We start from the raw sequence: 24,819 nt of genomic DNA on the forward strand, positions 1-24,819 counted from the left end.
CCAATGTAGGTCAGCGAGCACAGGGGAGATGGCCGAATGGGACTTGATGTGAGTTAGGATGACCTCAAGTTTACGTAGGGTAGAATGCGGGAGGCCAGCCAGGTGTGCATTGGAATAGCCAAGTCTAGAGGTAACAAAGGCATGGACGAGGGTTTCAGCAGCGGATAAGCTGAGGCAAGAGCGGAGACGGGCGATGTTACAGAGGTGGAAGTAGGTGGTCTTTGTTATGCTGCAGGTATGTGGTCGGAAGCTCATTTCAGGGTCAAATATGACACCAAGGTTGCGACAAGTGTGATTCAGCCTCAGACAGATGTTAGGGAGAGAGATGGAGTCAATGGCTAGGGAACAGAGTTTGTGACGGGGACCAAAAACAATGGCTTCGGTCTTCCAAATATTTAATTGGAGAAAATTTCTGCTTATCCAGAACTGTATGTCGGACAAGCAGTCTGACAATTAGAGACCGTGGAGGGGTTGAGAGAAGAGGTGGTGAGGTAGAGCTGGGTGTTGTCAGTGTACATATGGAAACTGACGCTGTGTTTTTGGATGATGTCACCAAGGGGCAACATGTAGATGAGAAATAGGAGGGGGACAAGGATAGATCATTGGGGGACACCAGAGGTAACGATGTGGGAACGGGAGCAGAAGCCGTTACAGGTGACGATTAAATAGATAAGAATGGAACCAGGCGAGTGCAGTTCCACCCAGCTGGACAGTGGTGGAGAGATGTTGGAGAAGGATGGAGTGGTCAACCATGTCAAAGGTTGCAGACAAGTCAAGAAGGATGAGGAGGGCTAGTTTACCTTTGTCACAATCACAAAGGATGTAATTTGTGACTTTGATGAGAGTTGTTTCGGTACTGTGGCAAGGGCGGAAACCTGATTGGAAGGATTCAAACATGGAATTGCGGGAAAGATGGGCATGGATTTGGAAGGCGACAGCATGTTGAAGGACTTTGGAGAGGAAAGGGAGGTTGGAGATGGGGCGGTAGTTTACAAGGACGGCGGCATCAATGGTTGTTTTTTTGAGGAGAGGGGTGATGTTGGCAGATTTGAGGGAGACGGGGACAGTACCTGAGGAGAGAGAACCATTAACAATATCAGCTAACATGGGAGCCAGAAAAAGAAGTTGGGTGGTCAGCAGTTTGCTGGGAATCGGGTCGAGGGAGCAGGAGGTGGGTCTCATGGACAACATGAGCGCAGAGAAGTCATGAGGGGAGATCGGTGAGAAACTGGAGAAAGATGTGAGTTCAGGGCTAGGACAGGGGGGAACCTTAGAGGAAGTTTGGCCCAGTGGGCTAGGGGAAGGAAGGGAAGTGACAGAGGCAGCTGAACGGATGGTCTCAATCTTAGAAACAAAGAAATACATTTTCCCTTGGATCCAAAGAGCTTTTAATTTTTTGACCAGTCTGCCATGTGAGACCTTGTAAAAAGCCTTGCTAAAATCGATTTAGACCACATCAAATGCTTTACCCTCTTCAAGCCTCCTTGTTACCTCTTAAAAAAATTCAATCAGGTTCGTCAAACACGACTTTCCTTTAAGAGCGGCGAGAGCGGCGGACCTGCGGGAGAATCGGCGGAGCGGCGAGGTATAAAGCAGCGCTAGAGGCCAGGTAGGCCTCAGAGCGGCAAGAGCGGCGGACCTGCGGGAGAATCGGCGGAGCGGCGAGGTATAAAGCAGCGCCAGAGACCAGGTAGGCCTCAGAGTGGTGAGAGCGGTGGACCTGCGGGAGAATCGGCGGAGCGGCGAGGTATAAAGCAGCACAAGAGACCAGGTAGGCCTCAGAGTGGCCAGAGCGGCGGACCTGCGGGAGAATCGGCGGAGCGGCGAGGTATAAAGCAGCGCCAGAGACCAGGTAGGCCTCAGAGCAGCCAGAGCGGTGGACCTGCGGGAGAATCGGCAGAGCGGCGAGGTATAAAGCAGCGCCAGAGACCAGGTAGGCCTCAGAGCGGCCAGAGCGGCGGACCTGCGGGTAAATCGGCGGAGCAGCGAGGTATAAAGCAGTGCCAGAGACCAGGTAGGCCTCAGAGTGGTGAGAGTGGTGGACCTGTGGGGGAATCGGCGGAGCGGCGAGGTATAAAGCAGCGCCAGAGACCAGGTAGGCCTCAGAGTGGTGAGAGCGGCGGACCTGCGGGAGAATCGGCAGAGCGGCGAGGTATAAAGCAGCGCCAGAGACCAGGTAGACCTCAGAGTGGCGAGAGCGGTGCACCTGCGGGAGAATCGGTGGAGCGGCGAGGTATAAAGCAGCGCCAGAGACCAGGTAGGCCTCAGAGCGGCGAGAGCGGTGGACCTGCGGGAGAATCGGTGGAGCGGCGAGGTATAAAGCAGCGCCAGAGACCAGGTAGGCCTCAGAGCGGCGAGAGCGGACCTGCGAGTAGCGAGGCGGCGAAGCGGCGAGGTATAAAGCAGCGCCAGAGACCAGGTAGGCCTCAGAGTGGCGAGAGCAGACCTGCGAGGAGCGAGGCGGCGGAGCGGCGAGGTAGAAAGCAGCACCAGAGACCAGGTAGGCCTCAGAGCATACTAGTCTCCGAACTCAGAGGGAGGGAGAGAAGTAAAAAGTAATCGAAGTGTGACGTCACCAGAAAGCAGGTAAGTGATTTGTTGGTGAGTATTTCTCTCTTTTTAAACTTTAACTCTGTGGTTTATAGTTCCTAAGGTCTCTGTGGTGTAGCGGGGACTGTTGGTAAACCAGGGCCCTTAAATATACCATTTAACTGTAGTGTAATTGGTGGGATTGAAGGCCGATAAATCCCCAGGGCCTGATAATCTACATCCTAGGGTACTTAAGGAAGTGGCCCTAGAAATAGTAGATGCATTACTGATCATCTTCCAATATTCGATGGAATCTGGAACAGTACCCATGGATTGGAGGGTAGCTAATGTTACCCCACTATTCAAAAAAGGTGGTAGAGAGAAAATGGGGAATTACAGACCGGTAAGCCTGACATCGGTAGTGGGGAAAATGCTAGAGTCCATTATAAAAGATGTCATAGCAGAGCACTTGGAAAACAGTGACAGGATCAGACAAAGTCAACATGGATTTACAAAAGTAAATCGTGCTTGACTAATCTACTGGAATCTTTTGAGGATGTAACTGGTAAAATAGATAAGGGAGAACCAGTGGATGTGGTATATTTGGACTTTCAGAAGGCTTTCGATAAGGTTCCGCATAAGAGATTAGCGTGTAAAGTTAAGGCACATGGGATTGGGGGCAAGGTATTGACTAGGATAGAGAACTGGTTGGCAGACAGAAAGCAAAGAGTTGGAATAAATGGGTCTTTTTCCGAGTGGCAGGCAGTGATTGGTGGGGTACCGCAGGGATCGGTCCTTGGACCCCAGCTATTCACAATATATATTAATGATCTAGACAAGGGAACTAGATGTAATATCTCCGAATTTGCAGACGACACAAGGCTGGGTGGGCGTGTGTGTGCTGTGAGGAGGATGCCGAGAAACTCCAGGATGATTTGGACAGGTTGGGTAATTGGGCAGAAGCATGGCAGATGCAATATAACATGGATAAATGTGAGGTTATCCACTTTGGTGGCAAAAACAGGAAGGCAGATTATTATCTGAATGGCAATAGATTGGGAGAAGGGGAAGTGCAACGAGACCTGGGTGTCCTTGTGCACCAGTCGCTGAAGGTAAGCATGCAGGTGCAGCAGGCGGTTAAGAAGGCAAATGGTATGTTGGCCTTCATAGCGAGAGGGTTTGAGTACAGGAACAAGGATGTCTTGCTGCAGTTGTACAGGGCCTTGGTGAGACCACATCTTGAGTATTGTGTGCAGTTTTGGTCGCCTTATCTGAGGAAGGATGTTCTTGCCATGGAAGGAGTTCAGCGATGATTCACCAGGCTGATACCTGGGATGGCAGGAATGATGTATGAGGAGTGATTGGATCGATTGGGCTTGTACTCGCTGGAGTTTAGAAAAATGAGAGGTGATCTCATTGAAACTTATAAAATTCTGACAGGACTGGACAGACTAGATGCAGGAAGGATGTTCCCGATGGTCGGGGAGTCCAGAACCAGGGGTCACAGTCTAAGGATAAGGGGTAGGCCATTTAGGACAGAAATGAGGAGGAATTTCTTCACCCAGAGAGCGGTGAACCTGTGGAATTCTCTACCACAGAAGGCAGTAGAGGCCAATTCATTAAATATATTCAAGAAGGAGTTGGATATATTTCTTAAGGCTAAAGAGGTCAAGGGGTATGGGGAGAAAGCAGGGACCTGATGACGTAATAAAACTCACTACGCACTTGGTTTGAGCATAAAGCAAGACTTTAATCAACTTATTTCGGAACATGGAAGTCTAGTTGTATCCACTACCTCCCTTGTCTTTACAAAATGTCCCTAGCAAGCTGGGGCCAACGCCTGAGTATTTATACTCCTTGGACGGCGCCACCAGCTGGCCATCCAGTGTTATTTCATAGGTAGTTTCTTGATGATGAGATTTATGACACCGGGTACTGAATTTGGATGATCAGCCATGATCGCATTGAATGGCGGAGCAGGCTCAAGGGGCCGAATGGCCTACTCCTGCTCCTATCTTCTATGTTTCTATGTTTAACAAATCCAAACTGACTGACCTTGATTAATCTGTGCTTTTCTAAATGACGATTAATACTGGCACTCAGAATTTTTTCCAACAATTTTCCCACCACCGAGGTTAAGCTGACTGGTTTGTAATTACTCGGTCTATCCCTTACTCACTTTTTAAACAATGGTACAACTTTAGCAGACCTCCATTCCTTTGGCACCACGTGTGTAGCCAGTGAGGATTGGAAAATGATGGTCAGAGCCTCCGCTATTTCCTCCCTTGCTTCCCTTAACAGTCTGGGATGCATTTCATCCGGGCCTGGTAATTTATCTACTTTCAAAGATGCGAAACCCCTTAATACTTCCTCTCTCACTATGTATATCCTATTCAATATTTCACAGTCCTTCTCCCTATCTACAATGTCTACGTCGTCTCCCTCTTTTGTGAAGACAGACACAAAGTAATCATTAAGAACTAGACCCACGTCTTCCGCCTCCACACATAGTTACCTTTTTGTTCTCTAATAGATCCTACACTTTCCTTAGATATCCTCTTGCTCTTTATGTATTTATAAAACATCTTTGGGTCTTTCCTTGATTTTACTTGCTAATATACTTCCATGCCCTCTCTTTGCTTTCCTAATTTCCTTTTTAATTTCACCCCTGTACTTTCTATACTCCTCTAGGCTTTCTGCAGTATTTAGCTCTCAGTATCTGACATAAGCTTCTGAAGGGATCGTTCCCTCCGCGACACCCTGGTTCACACCTCTATCACTGCCAACATACACTGTCCTTCCCACAGCACCTTCCCATGCAAGCACAGGAGATGCAACACCTGCCCTTTTATTTCCTTCCTTCCCACCGTTCAGGCCCTCAAACACTCATTCCAGGCGAAATAGCGATTTACTTGTACTTCTTTCAATTTAGTATACTGTATTCACTGCTCACAATGTGGTCTCCTTAACACTAGGGAGACCAAACACAGATTGGGTGACTAATTTGCAGAACACCTCCGTTCAGTCCACAAGCTTGACCCCGAGCTTCCGGTCGCCTGTCATTTTAATTCTCCAAACCCCTCCCACTTTGATCTCTCTGTCCTCGGGCTCCCATGTTCTTCCAATGAAGCTCAACATAGGCTCGAGGAACAGCACCTCATCTTTCTATTAGGAACTTTATAGCCTTCTGGACTCAACACATTGAGTTCAACAATTTCAGATCATAACCTGTGCCCCCATTTTTTTGAACGGCAGTTGTTGCTGATGATTCTGATATGATCCAGCAGCTAGCCGACAACCATGATGTGTGTGGATTCTTTAGCGCAGTCAAGACCACTTAGGGCCCAAGCACCCAAGGTCGTACCCCACTGCGGGCCAAGAACAGAGAGGTACTCATCAAGGACAGAGAGGCAGTCAGTGCTCGCTGGAAGGAACACTTTGGAGAGCATGCCAGGGGATCTCAGAGACACCGTAATCGTGACCATCTTCAAGAAAGGTGACAAATCCGATTGAGGTAACTACAGAGGAGTTTCCCTGCTGTCTGCCACAGGGAAAGTCATCGCAAGAATCCTCCTCACTTGCCTTCTCCAAGTGGCTGAGGAGCTCCTCCCAGAGTCGCAATGCGGATTCCGCCCACTAAGGGGCATAATGGACACAATCTTCACCGTGCGTTAAATACAAGAGAAATGCAGGGAACAACACCAACCACTGTACATGGCCTTCTTTGACCTCAAAGGCCTTTGACACTGTCAACCGTGAGGGATTATGGAGTGTCCTCTTCAAATTCGGCTGCCCTCAAAAGTTTGTCACCATCCTGCTTCATGATAACATGCAAGCTCTGATCCTGACCAATTGACCCACCACAGACCCAATTCACATACGGACCAGGGTCAAGCAAGGCTGTGTCATTGCACCAATGCTCTTCTCGATCTTCCTTGCTGCAATGCTCCATCTCACCCTCAGTAAGCTCCCCGCTGGAGTGGAGCTAATCTACAGAACAAAACAGGAAACTGTTCAACCTCCATCACCTCCAGTCCAGATCTAAGGTCGTCCCATCCTCTGTCATCAAATTACTGATGTGCCTCAATTATTCCGAGACTCGAAGTTAGCAGAACAAAAGTAAGGCTTTTATTAACTTAGAACATAACACGTAAACTAGAGAGATGTCTTCCTTCAGGAGGCTGATGCCCGACTGACTTAGATTACAAAGGAGCCAGGTATGGGCGGAGCCCTGCACACAACCAATTCCAGCACATTCCAATACATAATACATGAGGACTGGGGGAAGGGAAAAGACACAGAAAGCAGGCAGTTACAAGACACAGAAAACAGGCAGTGATGAATGGAATATATTTCATCACAATTACAGTATGCAGATGACACTTGCCTCTGCACACACTTGGAAGTCGAACTCCAAACCATTGTCAACACTTTCACCGAAGCGTACGAGAGCATGGGCTTTACACTAAACATCCATAAGACAAAGGTCCTCTACCAACCTACCCCGGCCACACAGTAATGCCTGCCATTTATCAAAATCCACGACGAGGCCTTGGACAACGTGGACCACTTTCCATACCTTGGGAGCCTACTGTCAACAAGGGCAGACATCGATGACAAAATCCAACACCACCTTCAGTGTGCCAGTGCATCCTTCGGTCACCTGAGGAAGAGAGTATTTGAAGACCAGGACCTCAAACCCGGCACCAAGCTCATGGTCTACAGACCATTCGTGATTCCCACCCTCCTGTATGCTTCAGAGACATGGACCATGTACAGCAGGCACCTCAAAGCACTGGAGAGGTATCACCAACGCTGTCTCTGGAAGATCCTGCAAATCCATTGGCAGGATAGGCGCATCAATGTCAGTGTTCTCAGGCCAACATCCCCAGCATCGAAGCTTTGACCACGCTTGATCAGCTCCGATGGATGGGCCACGTCGTCCGCATGCCCGATACGAGACTCCCAAAACAAGTGCTCTACTCGGAGCTCCGGCACGGCAGGAAGAGCCCCTGGTGGACAGAGGAAACGTTTCAAGGACACCCTCAAAGCCTCCTTGAAAAAGTGCAACATCCCCTCCGACACCTGAGAATCCCTGGCCCAAGACTGCACAAAGCGGAGGAGAAGCATCCGGGAAGGCGCCGAACACCTCGAGTCTCTTCGCCGGGAGCAAGCAGAAGCCAAGCGCAAAGAGCGGAAGGAGCACACGTCAACCCAAGCACCCCACCCACCCGCCCCTTCAACCACCGTCTGCCCCACCTGTGACAGAGACTGTAGGTCCTGCATTGGACTCATCAGTCACCTGAGAACTAATTTTTAGTGCGGAAGTAATTCATCCTCGGTTCCGAGGGACTGCCTAAGAGATTGAGTGAGAGATTTCCATTTACACCTCCTCTTGACCCATTTTTTGTTTCTTTACTTGCCTCATTACCATCCCCTTTCACCATGCACCACCATCCGTTTCGTCATTTAATCTCACCTGCCTTCCACCCTATCATAGACCTTCCCTTTTGTTATTTCCTCCCCTCTCCCTTTCCCTGCATCTGTACTTGCTTAAAACCTGTTACATCTCGAACTCTTTGCAGTTCTGACAAAAGGTCATCGACCTGAAATGTTAACTCTGTTTCTCTCTCCACAGGTGCTGCCTGACTGGCTGAGTATTTCCAGCATTTTCTGGAAGCTTTCCTTTTCTGCCTTATCCTACCCTATATGCTTCTTGACAGCCACGGGGCTCTAGATTTGGAAGTCGCAGCCTTTTTCTTCGTGGGAACATATTTGCACTGAACCCTCATGATCTCCTCCATGAATGCCTTCCACTGCTCTGACACTGATTTACCTTCAAGTAGTTGTTTCCAGTCCGCTTTCACTAAATCACATCTCAGCTTAGTAAAATAGGCCTTTCTCCAATTGAGAATCATAGAATCAGAAAGTTACCACACAGAAGGAGGCCATTCGGCCTATCATGTCTGTGCCAAACATATACACTGATCTATCTTTGTCCCTTTCCATAACTATGCTAAATCTAACTGAATTATGATTACTATCACCAACATGCTCTTCCACTGATAGCCCTCCAACCTGGCCAGCTTTATTCCCTAAAACTAAGCCCAGAACTGTTCACTCTTGTTGGGCTTGCTTCGTACTGGCTAAAAAAGTTCTCCAGAATACAATTTAAGAATTCAGCACCCTCTATACCTTTTACACAGCTTTTATCCAAGTTAATTTTTGGGAAGTTGAAATCCCCTACTGTTACTGCCTATTGTTTTTGCACTTTGCAGAAATTTGCCTACATATTTGCTCTTCTATCTCCCTCTGACTGTTTGGGTGTCTATAGTACACTCCCAGCAGTGTGAATGTCCTTTTTTTGTTCTTCAGTTCAATCTATATAGCCTCATTTGATGAACCTTCTAGCATATCAACAGCTGTAATTGTTCCTTTAACCAGTATTGTGACCCCTCCTCATTTTTTACCCCCATCTCATCTGCAAATCCTATATCCAGGAATGTTAAGCTGCAATTCCTGCCCTTCTTTAAGCAACGTTTCAGTAATAGCTATGGTATCATACTATCGGGGGAAAAATTTGGTTGCTTTGCACCTCCCTAAGAGGGTGCTAATGGGCTGCAAAGCAACTAGCGCCCGGGAGCGGCGATGTTTGCGCCGCTAGCGAAATTGACCAGACATTTTGTAGCGGTGCTAAACACTATCACCACAATCTCCTGCGCCCGCAGATCATGACGTCAGTCAAGCGTGCAACGCCCCAGACCGGATATTGAGTGGCGCCCCCTGCCTTACCGCCTGCCGCTAGCAACGACAGGTTGAGGGGGCGTTTTGCAGTTGGGAAAGGACTGGGGGAGCGCTATTTAAAGGCGACCGCTTCCTGCCCTTTTTTGTCGGCGACATTTTTGAGTGAGAGAGAGGGACTTCTGGAGATATTCAACGTTGTGTTGAGGAGTTTTGGGTACTGAGCAGCACTTTTCAGGTTCATTTTGATCTTCCTTGCATCGATTTAGAAGAGACTATGGGGGCTGCACCCTGAGCTTTTTCACTGGGCCTCTCCATTGTTCTTTCCAGTAGATTTGATGTACAGGTCTCTCCAGGCCGAGATTCAAGGCTGCATTGAGCAGGGTGTGGATGGAGAGCAAGATCAACCCTCCCCTTTAAGAACTGTGCGGCGCCAGTGTGTCTGTGTTCCATTGCTGACTGACATCACATGAGCTTCACCAGCGCTCTGAGGTAGCACCTCACTCCTTGGTGTTAGCGCCTTAAGAGAGGTGTGTAGCACCTGATTTAGTGCTCCAATCACCTCCAGGGGTGATAGAAGCCAAGTTTGCAGTCAGAAGCGATAATTAGCGCCAAGCGCTAAACTTTGCACCCGGCCAATAATTGCACCCCAAATGGGGCGATACTGAATTTTTCCCCCTTTGTGGCTAAGTGTCTATTTGTGCCCTCAGCTTATCTGCCTTATTCACTTGACACCTTGCATTAAAGTAAATGCCATTAAGCACTGCCAAACTCTCTTGTCTATTTTCTAATCTTTGTTTCCTCTGCCTTCCAAAAATATTTACTGTGGTGTATGTGCCTTTAAGAGCAATTATGGTGTATGTGCCTTTAAGAGCCCCAGGTGTGCGTAATGCCGGTAATTGCCACTTGGGCTATATAAGCCTGTGTATTGTGTATATCCTTTAGAAACCCCCCCCAGACTTGCTTAGTAAATACCTATGAACCAACTCCTGTCTTCAGTGTCTTTATCTACACACGGACACTACAGTGGCGACGAAGTGGAAACGGACTTACCTGCAATTCGGCAGCACCTCAAGGACATCGATTCCTCCAGCGTCCAGAAGACTCAAGGAAATAAGAGAAACTGTGGTTTCACCAGCTGGCCAAGCTGGTGACAGGTACTCCGCTAATCCTTCCTGGGCGTCAGGCTGGAGCTCCAGCAGCGGGCTCTACAGCTGAGACAGGCAGCGAAATCGGAGGCAAGCAATAACGGACTGGGAGGGTGCACTCGAGAGATGGCCGGCGTGGCAAGCAGGTCAGCGTTTAGACCTCCGTCGGGAACGAGTCTCCAACAGTGAATAAACGGAAACCACAGTAAAACAGCGTTGTTATCGGTAGCAGCGGCGGGAAAGCGCGGGAGCGCCATATCGTTGCTACAGAGAGAAAAAAAAAGCGCGGGAAGCGCCATATCTTTTCTGAAATGCCTAAATCTGGTAATATTGAGGCTTTTGATGGCGAAATAGAAGATTGGACCACATACGTGGAAAGAGTAGAGGTTTATTGCACTGCAAATGGAATAACAGATGAAAAAAAAGCTTCAGTACTTCTGAACTTAATGGGCGCGAAGACATACGGGCTGTTACGAAATTTAATCACTCCAGCCAAACCAAAGGACAAGACTTTTAAAGAAATTGTTGATACCCTGCAGGAGCATTTAAACCCAACACCGCTGCTGATAGCGGAACGATTCAAGTTCTTCAAGAGAAATCAACACAAGAATGAAAGTAACGCTGATTACCTAACCGAATTAAGAAAGCTATCAAAGTACTGCCAATTCGGAGCAGGACTATTGGATTATCTTCGAGACAAATTTGTTTGCGGTCTCTTAAGTGAAGGAACACAAAAAAGACTGCTTTCTGAAAAAGATTTAACATTGGACAAAGCTTTCAGTATGGCTGTATCATACGAAGCAGCAGCAAAAGGAGCTGCAGAGATACAACAAGAGACACAGGACTTCGGCACCCATAAAATGACACAGGATTCGGAAGATGTTATCGCTGCGGCAGATCCACCCATAACCAGAGGGACTGCTGGTTCAAGGGCAAAGCATGCAGGCAATGTGGTAAGATTGGACACATTGCACGGGTATGCCAATCTGGACAAAATAAATCCACTGACAGAAAACAAAAAATCAATAAAGAAAAGTACAGGAAGGTACAAATGATGACGGACAATAGCTCCGAAGACCAGAATAGCGATAGTGACTCCGGAAACAAGAGACTAAGCTGTCTCAAATTACATAATGTACTTGCCAAAGAGGATTACCAAACCATTTGGGTTACCCTCACAACAGCAGGGTCCCCAGTTAAAATGGAGCTAGATACAGGATCAGCTCTAACCGTAATAAATCGACGAGATTACGAGAGGCTATTTTCGCATATACCTCTAAAAGACACATCCATTATCTTAAAAACATATACGGGGCAGAAAGTCTACCCCAAAGGAAAAATAAGGGTGCCTGTGGTATACAATGGCAAAGAAATACAAAAGTTGTATTTATACATTCTACAAGATGGTGGTCCACCGTTGTTGGGACGTGAATGGATAAGGAAGATACGTTTAGACTGGCACTCCATTCAGGCACTGACGGTGACCAGAAAGAAAAAAAACAATGATGACATCATACCTGAACGATTAAAAGACATCTTGGCCAACGCCAAAGAAGTGTTTCAAGAGAAACTAGGAACCTTGAAAGGCATCACCGCCTCAATAAAAGTGGAAGATACAGCAATTCCAAAAAATTTTAAGGCAATACCGGTGCCATACGCAATACGTCTGGCAGTCGAGGCAGAGCTGAAGAATTTGGAAAAGGCAGGCGTATTATCCAAAATAGATTGGAGCGAATGGGCAACACCCATCGTTCCAGTCATGAAAAAAACATTGAAAAATAACTCTGAGGAACAGAAAAAAATTCGCATCTGTGGGGACTTTAAGGTGACTGTAAACCCGGTCCTTCACACGGTACAGTATCCTCTTCCGAGGATAGAAGATATTTTCGCCTCACTATCCGGAGGGAAACGTTTCACAAAAATTGACTTGGCACAAGCATATCTACAGATGGAGGTTGAGGAGACCTCTAAAAAGTATCTCACAATAAACACACACAAAGGCCTGTACCAGTACAATCGACTGGTTTTTGGAATAGCATCAGCTCCAGCTATCTGGCAAAGAGCTATGGAGCAAGTCCTGCAAGGGATTCCGGGGACTCAATGCTACCTAGACGACATCCTTATAACAGAAGAAAACGACAACGAGCACCTTGCCAATTTGGAGCAGGTGCTCACTAGGCTGAAAGAACGGGGCCTACGAGCAAATCGCCCCAAGTGCGAATTTTTCCAAAATCAGATATCATATTGTGGCCACATAATTAATAAGGAAGGGTTGCATAAGTCACCTGAAAAAATTGAAGCAGTTATAAAAGCCCCAGCACCTGAAAATGTTTCACAATTAAGGTCATTCCTGGGATTAATAAATTACTATCATAAATTTTTACCGAACTTATCAACTATTCTACACCCTCTTAATGATCTTCTACAGACAGGAGTGATTTGGAAATGGAACGAAGACTGTAAACGTGCCTTCTATAAATGTAAAGACTTAATCACATCCGAGAAAATTTTGGCTCATTACAACCCATCACTACCAATCAGATTGGCGTGCGATGCATCCCCTTACGGCATAGGAGCGGTATTGTCCCATAGATTCCCTGATGGCTCGGAACGGCCGATAGCTTTTGCGTCACGCTCATTGAACTCAGCTGAGCGTAACTATGCCCAGATAGACAGGGAAGCACTCAGCCTGGTATGGGGAGTGAAGAAATTCAACCATTACCTACACGGACAAAAATTTACCTTGCTGACTGACCATCAACCCCTCATCTCCATATTCAACCCTAAAAAAGGTGTCCCCATTATGACGGCACAAAGACTACAGAGGTGGTCCCTTTTTCTAGGGGCACACCAATACAACATTGAATACAAAGGGTCAAAACAGCATGGGAATGCTGACGGTTTATCACGCCGACCGTTGCCAACGATAGAAGGGGCACCTACAGTAGACCCAGTAGAGATATTCCACTCTACCATAGTGGAATGTCTACCGGTGACAAATTCTGCCATTGAAAGGGAGACAAGAAATGACCCTACTCTCTCACGGGTCTACGATTTAACAGTGAAGGGATGGCCAGCACATGGCGAACCACTGTTGCCAGCATTCTCGCAAAGAAGAGAACAGCTGTCAGTGTGCCGAGGAACCTTGATGTGTGGATCCAGAGTGGTGATTCCACCCAAACTCCAGGATAAAGTACTAAAGGAGCTTCACGAGGGGCATCTGGGTGGAGTGAAAATGAAGAACCTAGCTAGGGCGTTTGTATGGTGGCCAGGTATCGATGGAGACATCGAAGACATGACCAAGAGCTGCCTAGGATGCCAGAAGGTCCAAAATGCTCCGCCACAGGCCCCTCTACATCCATGGGAGTGGCCCTCATCTCCCTGGCAAAGGGTGCACATTGACTTTGCTGGTCCATTTATGGACTCAATGTTCTTAATCGCAGTTGATGCACACTCCAAGTGGCCGGAGGTAATAAAGATGTCCTCCACCACCACGGAAAAAACCATCACAGTATTAAGGGCCATATTTGCCAGGAATGGGCTGCCGGAGCAGATATGTTCTGATAATGGACCGCAATTTGTGTCCGAAGAATTCAGAAAGTTCTTAAAGAACAATGGGGTAAAGCACTACACGTCCGCCCCATACCATCCCGCCACCAATGGATTGGCTGAAAGGTTTGTCCAGACCTTCAAGAAGGCCATCAAGGCCATGGGTAATGAAGACATAAAACTTCAGCACAAGGTGGATAACTTCTTATTTGCATATAGGAATGCAACGCATATGGTTACTAACCAAACTCCCGCCATGATGTTCTACAATAGAAACCTAAGATGCCGGCTGGATTTGGTCAAGCCCAACATCCGAAGGGACGTGGAGAACCGGCAGTTTCAGGGCATGAATGAAAGGCCAACTAGGGCCTTCCAGATAGGCCAACCGGTTTTGGCCCGGGACTACCGTACCGAGAAATGGCAGCCTGGAACTATCTGCACACGATTAGAACCACTGATGTATACCGTGGACATCGGAGACAGCATAATAAGGCGCCATGCTGACCAAATCATCAAGTCATCGGAAAAGGGACAACCTACACCACCACTCTATACATCTAACGATGAAGTAGAGATACCCATATCTACCTCCGATCCAGTGATACTGGAGCCCGATGAACCCGACACTGGCCTTCAAGCCGAATCAGCCTTGCCAGAAGAACCTACTACACCACCAGAAACTACTACACCCCCAAGGCGTTATCCGGACCGAGTCAGGAAGCCTCCTGAGAGACTAACTTATAATTAATTAATACAGCAATGTATATTATTTTGCATATAACATGTAATTAATAATTACTTAAAATATGATGTACTAGTTAGCTAGAAGGGGAGGAATTGTGGTGTATGTGCCTTTAAGAGCAATTATGGTGTATGTGCCTTTAAGAGCCCCAGGTGTGCATAATGCCGGTAATTGCCACTTGGGCTATATAAGCCTGTGTATTGTGTATATCCTTTAGAAACCCCCCCCAGACTTGCTTAGTAAATACCTATGAACCAACTCCTGTCTTCAGTGTCTTTATCTACACACGGACACTACATTTACTAACTTTCTGCTTTCCATTTCCAGCTTAGCTTCTCTCCCTTCTGAGTGTCCACTCAGGTTCCCATCCCCCTGAAAAGCTAGTTTGAAACCTCTCCAACAGCACTAGCAAACCTTCCCATGACGATATTGGCCCTGGCCCTGGCCTTGTTGAGATGCAATCCATGCAGCTTGTACAGGTCTCATCTTCCCCAATACCCCAGGAATCTAAAGCCCTCCCTCCTGTACCATCTCTCCAGCCATGCATTCATCTGCACTATCCTCCTATTTCTGTACTTAATAAAATCCAACTCTGGCAGGATTCAAACCAACAGCCTTAAAACATCTACTATTGATTAGAAGTCCAATGTGCTAGCCATTGGGCCACAGAACCCACTTGTTGCCAATTTATAAAACTCAGCAAGTCATTCTGCTAATAATTTTTCTGGCACTGCTGGAGTTGGAATCAGGCAGATGAGCACATTCTTCTTGTTTAGTGTTCCACTCTAAGACTATTTCTAAGACTATTTTTAAGTGCTTTTGCGTAAATGTAAAATTTAACGCATTTTGCCATTTTTTTTCAGAAACGTTACATGTTCTTCACACAAGTCATCCAGTTGCCATTTTATTTGTGTGGAGAATGAAGAGAGACAATTATAATCATGATAACCACACCAGGGCCCCTATTTTTTAAAATTTGTTTATGGGATGTGGGCATCGCTGGCACGATTGTTTTCCCTTCAATGTATCTCTGATTCGTTCTCAGCACATAGATCAAACATGGTGGCTAGTAACTGTTAGATCTTGACTTAGGATCAACGTTTCCTTTAGTAGTCAACATTGCTTGCCCTTCCTCACCTGTTTCATTTTGTGACTCACCCTGTATATCCACTTTAAACCACTATTGTGATAATTCAAAGTTAATGTACGTGAGATGTTGCTTGTTGGTGACACAGGGTGCTACATTGCAAGATCTTGGTGATTGGGATCAGTTTCATCATTGTTGCCTTCCTGCAGAGCTGAACACATAAAAGGTATCATATTTTGAGTAAATAGCCTTATTTGCCCATATTGCAGCAGCACATTCAGAAGATATGACACTCTGTGGTATCTCAAGATTACTTCAGGTGCCCACATGAATCATCCTTTAATCTTCACAACTGTAAGATATCAGTATAACGTTACAAACTATGACTTTGCATGCATACTCTTGCCTTACTGCTATACAGTTCTTCCTAAACAATTGAGTGATTGCTTTTTCAGAAGGGGTCAACTGTATCCTCCTGATCCTTCTACCAGTCTGCTGCTCGCACCAATTGAAAACCATCTTCTCTTGCAATGCCAACAATTTGTGGGGAATTCAAAGTACAGTTACAATGTAAATGTGCTACCTAAGGTGCTTTTATATTCTGTGAGACCCATACTAGTGCCATCAGGTTTCCCAAGTGCAGGTAACACACCAAGTTACAAGCTGAATGAAAACATTCCCAGATTCACTAAAATCAGTTTGCTTGGAAGGTCCTATTTTAGGAGGTCTTCCAGTCTTAGCTGGTCTTAACAAGTCTTGTCAGTATTTATTGGTTTCCAGCCAGCTGTGTGAGATCTACTCTTGGGGAACTCAGAGGCACAAGTGCAATATAAAAGCCTTTTTAGTGCCTGTGATATCATCTGTGAATCTTATAAAAAAGGCTCATGGATTGATGGCAAATTAGATAAATAGATTGAAAACTGTTTTAACAATAGAAAGCAGAAGTTGATAATAAATAAAAAAGTATTCGGGGGAAAGACTTATGGAATTCCACCTGTTAGTTAATTTGATCCTAAAAAGAATCGACTTTTGGCTAAAAATTGTGTTGAATTTCCACAAATCTTTAGCTCTGGAGGGGTGTGGGGGGGCGGGGGGAGGGTTGCACAGCGCAGCCTGCTTCAGAGCTGTCAATGACTGACCGCAACTTCGGGATTTCCGCCTGCGCCTGCACCAAATCCCGAAGTTGCGGTCAGTTTCAAAGGCAGAATAACACTGAACAGTTCGTCGACATCCCGACCGCAAGTTCCAGGCCAATATTGCAAAACATTTCTGTCCCAGTGAACATGATTGAAGCCATGTTGCACGGTGAGCACAAGAATATTTAGATTCTGACATATGGGACTGATGTCCATTCCCTTTCTGCTCTGTTGCCACGGAATGAAGACAAAGGAACAGTGCATCAAATGAATCCCTCTTACCTGTCAATGCCTTGTGTAGGATACAGTCATGTATGAGATTGCCTTATTTTACACACAAGTATCTGTTTCATGAAAGGATTTTATTTTATATTTTTTCCATGCCTCAGTTACAACAGGTTTCTTGTGTTAGACAGAGACAACAAAAAGGTGGAGGAGAGGAAAAGCTGCAGACCTGCCTAAAGTCTCTTAATGCATGATAGCTAAAACCAGGGTCCAAGAAGAAAGTAAAGTGTAGGATGTGGGATATTCACATACAGCAGTCAATATGTTGGTTGGCTATTCCTGACATCTCCTCTATTTATTTGATTTAAATTTCTGCCAACTTATTTAGAAGCATTATATTAGGTTTATTTGGAACTGGTGCCATTCTGTCAGTACAACCAAGAGGGAGGCCTGGGACGAAATTCTTCAGGGGTTGAATGCAATCTCTAGGAAAAGATTTAATAAATACTGGCAAGGAGAAGATTGTGCTCAACCCAAGAAAGAAGACCAGGTGGAGGGAACCCGCACAGCTGAAGGAGGTGGGACCGGCACAGCTCAGGGCTGCAGACCCCTTTAGTTTAGAAAGTATGGAGTGTGCTACAATGTTTGATGTGGGACATACCATCACTGAAACTGGTAGGTTCCAGCCCAATGTGCGCTGTTGCCATATACAACATATATGTAATAATAAGAAATAGTTGTTAAATCCTACAAATACATATTACATGTCTGAAGTAATATGTTACCTTTTGTCAAAAAGTTTTTATTTGTTGCTAATATAATCAAAGATGTTGCCACCCATGCCTATTATATAATTTTCTCTCTTGACTAATGAAGCTGGACAATTTAAAGCAACAGAGCTACAGATTGCACAGTATAAATATTACTGCAACAAGCACCAGCATGAGATTCAGGCACCTGCACCACCCTGTAAAAACTATCCTGGCAGAGAAGACATGGGCACCGTGAGTGCAAGGAAGTGAACTGGAGAGATCTCAGGTGCATTTACGATAGCAGTAGGCATGTTCGGTGTTGGAGGACCAGAACAATATATACAAAGCTGATTTTCAGAATGCAAGAGACTTGTGATTGGACACTGTGGAAGGCCTAATTGCTGTGACAGATGCTGCTCGGGACAATGGATCAGCTGTGCTTGAATCCATCATACAGATACATACTATGGATGACAGTAGGAGATATCGATATGCTGTGTTGATCCCCCTCTTTTTGGTAATGATAAACTATGTGGCAATATATTTGGCACCCTCAACTAATTGATGGATTGTTATTCTTAACAGTGCTCCTATCACCAACTGCTCTATCACACATAGGTAAAAATATGTTGTGGGGAAGTAATAAACTGATTCAAAGGTTCAAAGGGCATTTTAAGCTGTAAGAATGAATGTTATCTGAACCCACGATGTGCGTAGAAACACAGCTCTGTTAGCTTTCTTCTGTATATGTACAAGTACAAATGGTTTTATAAAATTCATCAGCTAACCCTTAAATGTGTTAACACCTCCGCTAAAATATTGCAAACAGTAATTTGGTACCAAGCTCATTAAGTGCATTTACATTTTAAAATGTGTGTATTGGAGCATAAACAAGCCTAATGTGAATATTTTGAATTGTTTTAAATTGAAATGTTGATCAAGTAAATAGGGCATAGGCCATCCATTTGATATGTTAACTTCTGAGTGACCATCATGATTGTGCTACGGTCATCTCGCTAAAATGTGAAAAGTATTTCAGCAGTTTTGATACCCTTCATGTGATATGTTATTCTTGTTCATTGCAATTTTGTAAGAGGACATTGCACACGATAGAGGGTATGACCTTTTCACATTAAGTGTAAGCTTGTTGAAGTACATTTAGGTACAATTTGGGGTAGCAATTTGTTCATGCCCAAAAACGGGCCAGGGAATGATCCCTGTGCCTGAATAGATAGGTTCGAGGTGTACATTATATTGGGCCTCAGGTTTCAATAATCGAACTGGCGAGCTGCGGATATCTAATGGACATCCCCAGGAAACTTTCCGGAGAAGAAGCCTCTTAGATTGCAGATAGTGACCCTCAGGTTAGTCCTTAAAGTGGACCCGGGGATGGGGGTGACCAGGAGGGGGGTGATTGGGAGAGGTGTCGGCTGGGAGGGGGACGAATAGAAGAGGAAGTGACTATTATGTCCGTGTATAATTGAGACACGGACTGCAGGAGTTGATTATAACAAGTCTTTACTGAATGGAGACAACCTGGAAACTGAAACTACAGAAGCCTGCTAGGGCCTTTTATGCAGGGGTGGTCACTGCCGGTACTGCAGTCTGAGACCAGTTATTCCCTTAAAGGTACATACACAACAATTCCTCCCCTTTTAGATAAACAGTACATAACATTCATTTAACAACTAAATAATAACTAATTACAATTACGGTTGCTAGATACATTGGTTGAAGTTAAGCAATTATAAGTTCAGTCTTTGAGGAGGCTTCCTGATTCTGTCTGGATAACGCCTCTTTGGGATATCAGGTTCTTCTGGCAAGGTTGAGTCGGGATCAATGTCGTTGTTTGGTTCGTCTGCTTCCAATATCACCGATTCTGCAGTAGATGCAATTGGTACTTCGGTTTCATCGCCAGGTGTATCAGATCGTGGTGTGGAGTTGACGTTTTCCAGTGACTCTAGAATCTGGTCAGCATGTCGTCTTACAATGCTCTCTCCAACGTCCACGGTATACATTAGAGGTCCTTGCTGTGTACAGATCGTTCCTGGCTGCCATTTCTCTGTGCGGTAGTCCCGGGCCAAAACTGGTTGACCTATCTTAAAACTCCTGGTCGGCCTTTCATTCATATTCTGAAACTGCCTGTTCTCCACATCTCTTCTAACGTTTGGCTTAACCAAGTCCAAGCGGCATCGTAGTATTCGATTGAAGAACATCATGGCTGGAGTTTGGTTGGTAACCGCATGTGTCGCATTCCGGTAGGCAAACAAGAAGTTATCCACCTTGTGTTGTAGGGGTATATCTTCATTACACATTGCCTTGATAGCCTTCTTGAATGTTTGAACAAACCTCTCGGCCAATCCATTAGTGGCTGGATGATATGGGGCGGATGTGTAATGCTTAACACCATTGTTCTTTAAGAACCTCCGGAACTCTTCAGACACAAACTGTGGTCCATTGTCAGAGCAAATCTGTTCAGGCAGCCCATTCCTGACGAATATGGTTCGTAAGACTGTGATAGTTTTTTCTGTGGTGGTTGAGGACATTTTTATTACCTCTGGCAACTTTGAATGTGCATCCACCGCAATTAAAAACATCGAGTCCATAAAGGGACCAGCAAAATCAATGTGGATTTTGCCATGGAGATGAGGGCCACTCCCATGTATGTAGAGGGGCTTGTGGTGGGGTGTTTTGGACCTTCTGGCATCCTGTACAGCTCTTGGTCATCTCTTCAATTTCTCTATCGATTCCCGGCCACCACACAAATGCTCTGGCTAAGTTCTTCATTTTTACCCCTCCCAGATGACCCTCATGAAGCTCATTGAGCACTCTATCCTTCAATTTGGGTGGAATTACTACTCTGGATCCACACATCAAGGTTCCTCTGCACACTGACAGCTGTTCTCTTCTCGGCGAGAATGCTGGCAGCAGTGGTTCGCCATGTGCTGGCCATCCCTTCACCGTTAAATCATAGACCCAGGAGAGTGTCGGGTCATTTCGTGTTTCCTTTTCTATGTTTGCATTCGTCACAGGGAGACATTCAACTATAGTCGAGTGGAATAACTCCACTGGATCCACTGCCAGTTCTTCTTCCACCGTCGGCAGCGGTAGGCGCGACAATCCATCAGCATTCCCATGCTGTTTAGTTCCTTTGTACTCGATGTCATATTGGTGTGCCCCTAGGAAAAGGGACCACCTCTGTAGCCATTGTACCGTCATTATCGGTACGCCCTTCTGAGGGTTGAAAATGGAGACGAGAGGTTGATGATCAGTTAGCAGAGTAAATTTCTGACCGTGCAGGTAGTGATTGAACTTCTTCACCCCCCACACCAGGCTGAGGGCCTCTCTGTCAATCTGGGCGTAGTTACGCTCGGCTGAAGTTAACGAGCGTGACGCAAAAGCTGTTGGTCTCTCTGAACCATCAAGGAATTTACGTGACAGTACCACCCCAATGCCGTAGGGAGACGCATCACACACCAGTCTTACCGGTAGTGAAGGGTTGTAGTGAGCCAATACTTCTCTTGAAGTGATTAGGTCCTTACTCTTCTGAAAGGCCCGCTTACATTCATCGCTCCATTTCCATGCTACTCCTGTTCGTAGTAGGGCGTTCAGTGGATGCAGAATTGTGGACAAATTCGGCAAAAACTTATGGTAGTAATTCACCAATCCAAGGAACGACCTCAGTTGCGACACATTTTCAGGTGCTGGAGCCTTAACTACTGCTTCAATTTTGTCAGGGGACTTATGCAACCCCTCTTCATCAATCACGTGGCCACAATACGATATCTGTTTCTTAAAAAACTCGCACTTGGGGCGATTGGCTCGTAGCCCATGTTCACGCAGTCTAGTGAGCACCTGCTCTAGGTTGGCAAAGTGTTCACTGTCATCTTCACCTGTCACTAGGATGTCATCCAAGTAACACTGAGTCCCCGGAATCCCTTGCAGGACTTGTTCCATCGCTCTTTGCCATATCACCAGAGCTGATGCTACTCCGAATACCAGTCGATTATACTGGTAAAGACCTTTGTGACTGTTTATCGTGAGATACTTCCTAGAGGATTCTTCAACATCCATCTGCAAATATGCTTGTGCTAGGTCAATTTTTGTAAAACGCTTCCCTCCAGATAGTGAGGCAAAGATATCTTCTATCCTTGGAAGAGGATATTGTACTGTGTGAAGGACTGGGTTCACCATCACCTTGAAGTCCCCACAGATGCGAACCTTCCTTGGCTCCTCAGACTTATTGTTTAACGTTTTCTTCATGACAGGAACGATGGGTGTCGCCCACTCGCTCCAGCCTAGCTTAGATAACACGCCTGCATTCTCCAGATTCTCCAGCTCTGCCTCGATGGCTGGGCGAATTGCATATGGTACCGGTCTTGCTTTGAAAAACTTGGGAATTGCATTCTCCTCTATTTTTATCGAGGCGGTTACGCCTTTAAGAGTGCCCAGTTCTTGTTGAAATACCTCTTTGGCGTCAGCTAAGATTGTTGACAATCGTCCAGGAGTGACGTCGTCATCCTTTTTACCAGCCACCGTCAGTGCCTGAATGGAGTGCCAGTCTAAACTTATCTTTCTGATCCATTCACGTCCCAATAACGGTGGTCCACCATCTTGCAGAATGTAGAGATACAATTTCCGTATTTTCTTGCTGTTGTATTCAACAGGCACCCTTATTTTTCCTCTGGGGTATACTTTATGCCCCATATACATCCTCAAGCCAATGGATGTCTCTCTCAAGGGTATGTGTGAGAATAGCAGCTCATAGTCTTGTCGATTCAAGACAGTTAGAGCTGATCCTGTATCCAATTCCATTTTGACTTGGGACCCTGCTATCGTGAGGGTGACCCAAATGGTTCGGTGATCCTCTTTTGCGATTACGTTGTGAAGTTTGAGACAGCTTAGTCTCTTGTTCCCGGATTCACTATCACTCATCTGGTCTTCGGAACTACTGTCCGTCATCTTTTGTACTTTCCTGTACGGTTCCTTAGTAGCCTTTTTGTTGTCGTTGGTCTTCTTCCCAGACCTGCAAACTCGTGCAATGTGTCCCATCTTTCTGCATTGCCTGTATATTTTGTCCTTGGACCAGCAGTCCTTCTGGTCATGGTTATTTCTGCCGCAACGATAACATTTTGCAAATCCCCGTGTCATTTCGTGGGTGCCGTATTCCTGTGGCTTTTGTTGTATTTCCGCAGCTCCCTTTGCTGCTGCTTCGTACGATACTGCCATGCTGAAAGCCTTATCTAGCGTCAGCTCTTTCTCTGAGAGTAACCTCTTCTGGGTTCCTTCACTCAGGAGTCCACAGACAAATTTGTCCCGTAAGGTATCTGCCAGTCCTGCTCCGAACTGGCAGTGCTTTGATAGCTTGTGTAGTTCCGTAAGGTAATCAGCATTGCTCTCATTTTTATGCTGATTTCTCCTGTGGAATTTAAATCTTTCTGCTATCAGCAGCGGTGTAGGATTTAGGTGTTCCTGTAGGATAGCAACAATTTCATTAAAACTCTTCGCCTTCGGTTTGGCTGGAGTAATCAGGTCCCGCAATAGGCCGTACGTTCTTGCGCCCATTAAATTTAGCAATACCGATGCCTTTTTCTCATCGGCTATTTCGTTTGCCTCACAATATACCTCGACTCTTTCCACATACGTGGTCCAGTCTTCTATTGCATTATCGAAGGCAGTGATATCGCCAGTCTTTGGCATCTTGAAAATCTAAGATGGCGCCTCCCGCGCTTTGCCTTCGTCCCCGATGGATCAAAATGGCGCCTCCCGCGCTTTTCCTTCTTCCCCGCCGAGTTAAGATGGCGCCTCCCGCGCTTTCCCGCCGCTGCCGCTGCTGCCAATGCTGTTGCTGGCGATTATATTTATTTTACTATCCTGTAATGATGACGCCCTATGGTCTTCGCGCCTCCCCGATCGCTGCTGCCAACGCCGCTCTCCGCGGTATTTTTATTTTTCTATCGCGCTTCAATAATTGCTCCGTTAATTGAAGAACCATTCCCGTCGTGGAGCGGACCCTCTGGGACACTTCCCTCCCTCTTCTTAGGTCCGAACGCTGCCCGGCTTCGAAGCACCGGCCGTGCCCTCTGTGCTCCACCCTCTCTCTCTCTCTTTGCTTCCCGACTCGCTGCCCGGCCCCACTGCAGAGCCACCCGATCGAGCTCTAGCCTGCCACAGCCCAGGAAGGATCAGTGCACTACCTGCCACCAGCCTGATTAGCTGGGAAACCACAGACTGGAGAACCAAGCCTGGCTCTCGACAGTCTCTCCTGCACTTTTCAATTCGATGATTTGGAGGGCGGTTGCCCATGGTCGACGCCCGTTTCTCGAGTTGGTTTGGATTTTTTTTTTTTCTTTCTTCTGGCTTCGACCTTCAATAACGTCGTCTGAGGTGCTGCCGAGTTGCAGGTAAGTTTGTTTCTTACTCGTCGCCAGTATTATGTCCGTGTACAATTGAGACACGGACTGCAGGAGTTGATTATAACAAGTCTTTACTGAATGGAGACAACCTGGAAACTGAAACTACAGAAGCCTGCTAGGGCCTTTTATACAGGGGTGGTCACTGCCGGTACTGCAGTCTGAGACCAGTTATTCCCTTAAAGGTACATACACAACAGTGACCTGGAAGGGGGTGACTGGAAGGGGATGATCAGGAGGGGGCTTGGTGGCGGCAAATTGGAGGGGTGACAGCAAGGAATGGGGGCAGGGAGGGGGGTGTCGGGGTCACGATCGGGGGGAGTCAAGGTCGGGATCGAGGGAGGTTGAGGTTGCAATTGGGAGGGGGGGGAGGTAAAAGGTCGCTACCAGAGAGCAGGGGAGGGAAGGGAGAATGGTGGCCGACAGCAGCCCTAGTTTTAATGTGAGGTTGGGAGAAACTTGTTTCTACATTGTCTTTTAACAGTTTAAACTCCTTC

The sequence above is a fragment of the Somniosus microcephalus genome, chromosome 7, assembly GCF_052327205.1.
Source record: "Somniosus microcephalus isolate GS21.2 chromosome 7, FLI_Smic_1.0, whole genome shotgun sequence".
Lineage (NCBI taxonomy): Eukaryota > Metazoa > Chordata > Chondrichthyes > Squaliformes > Somniosidae > Somniosus > Somniosus microcephalus.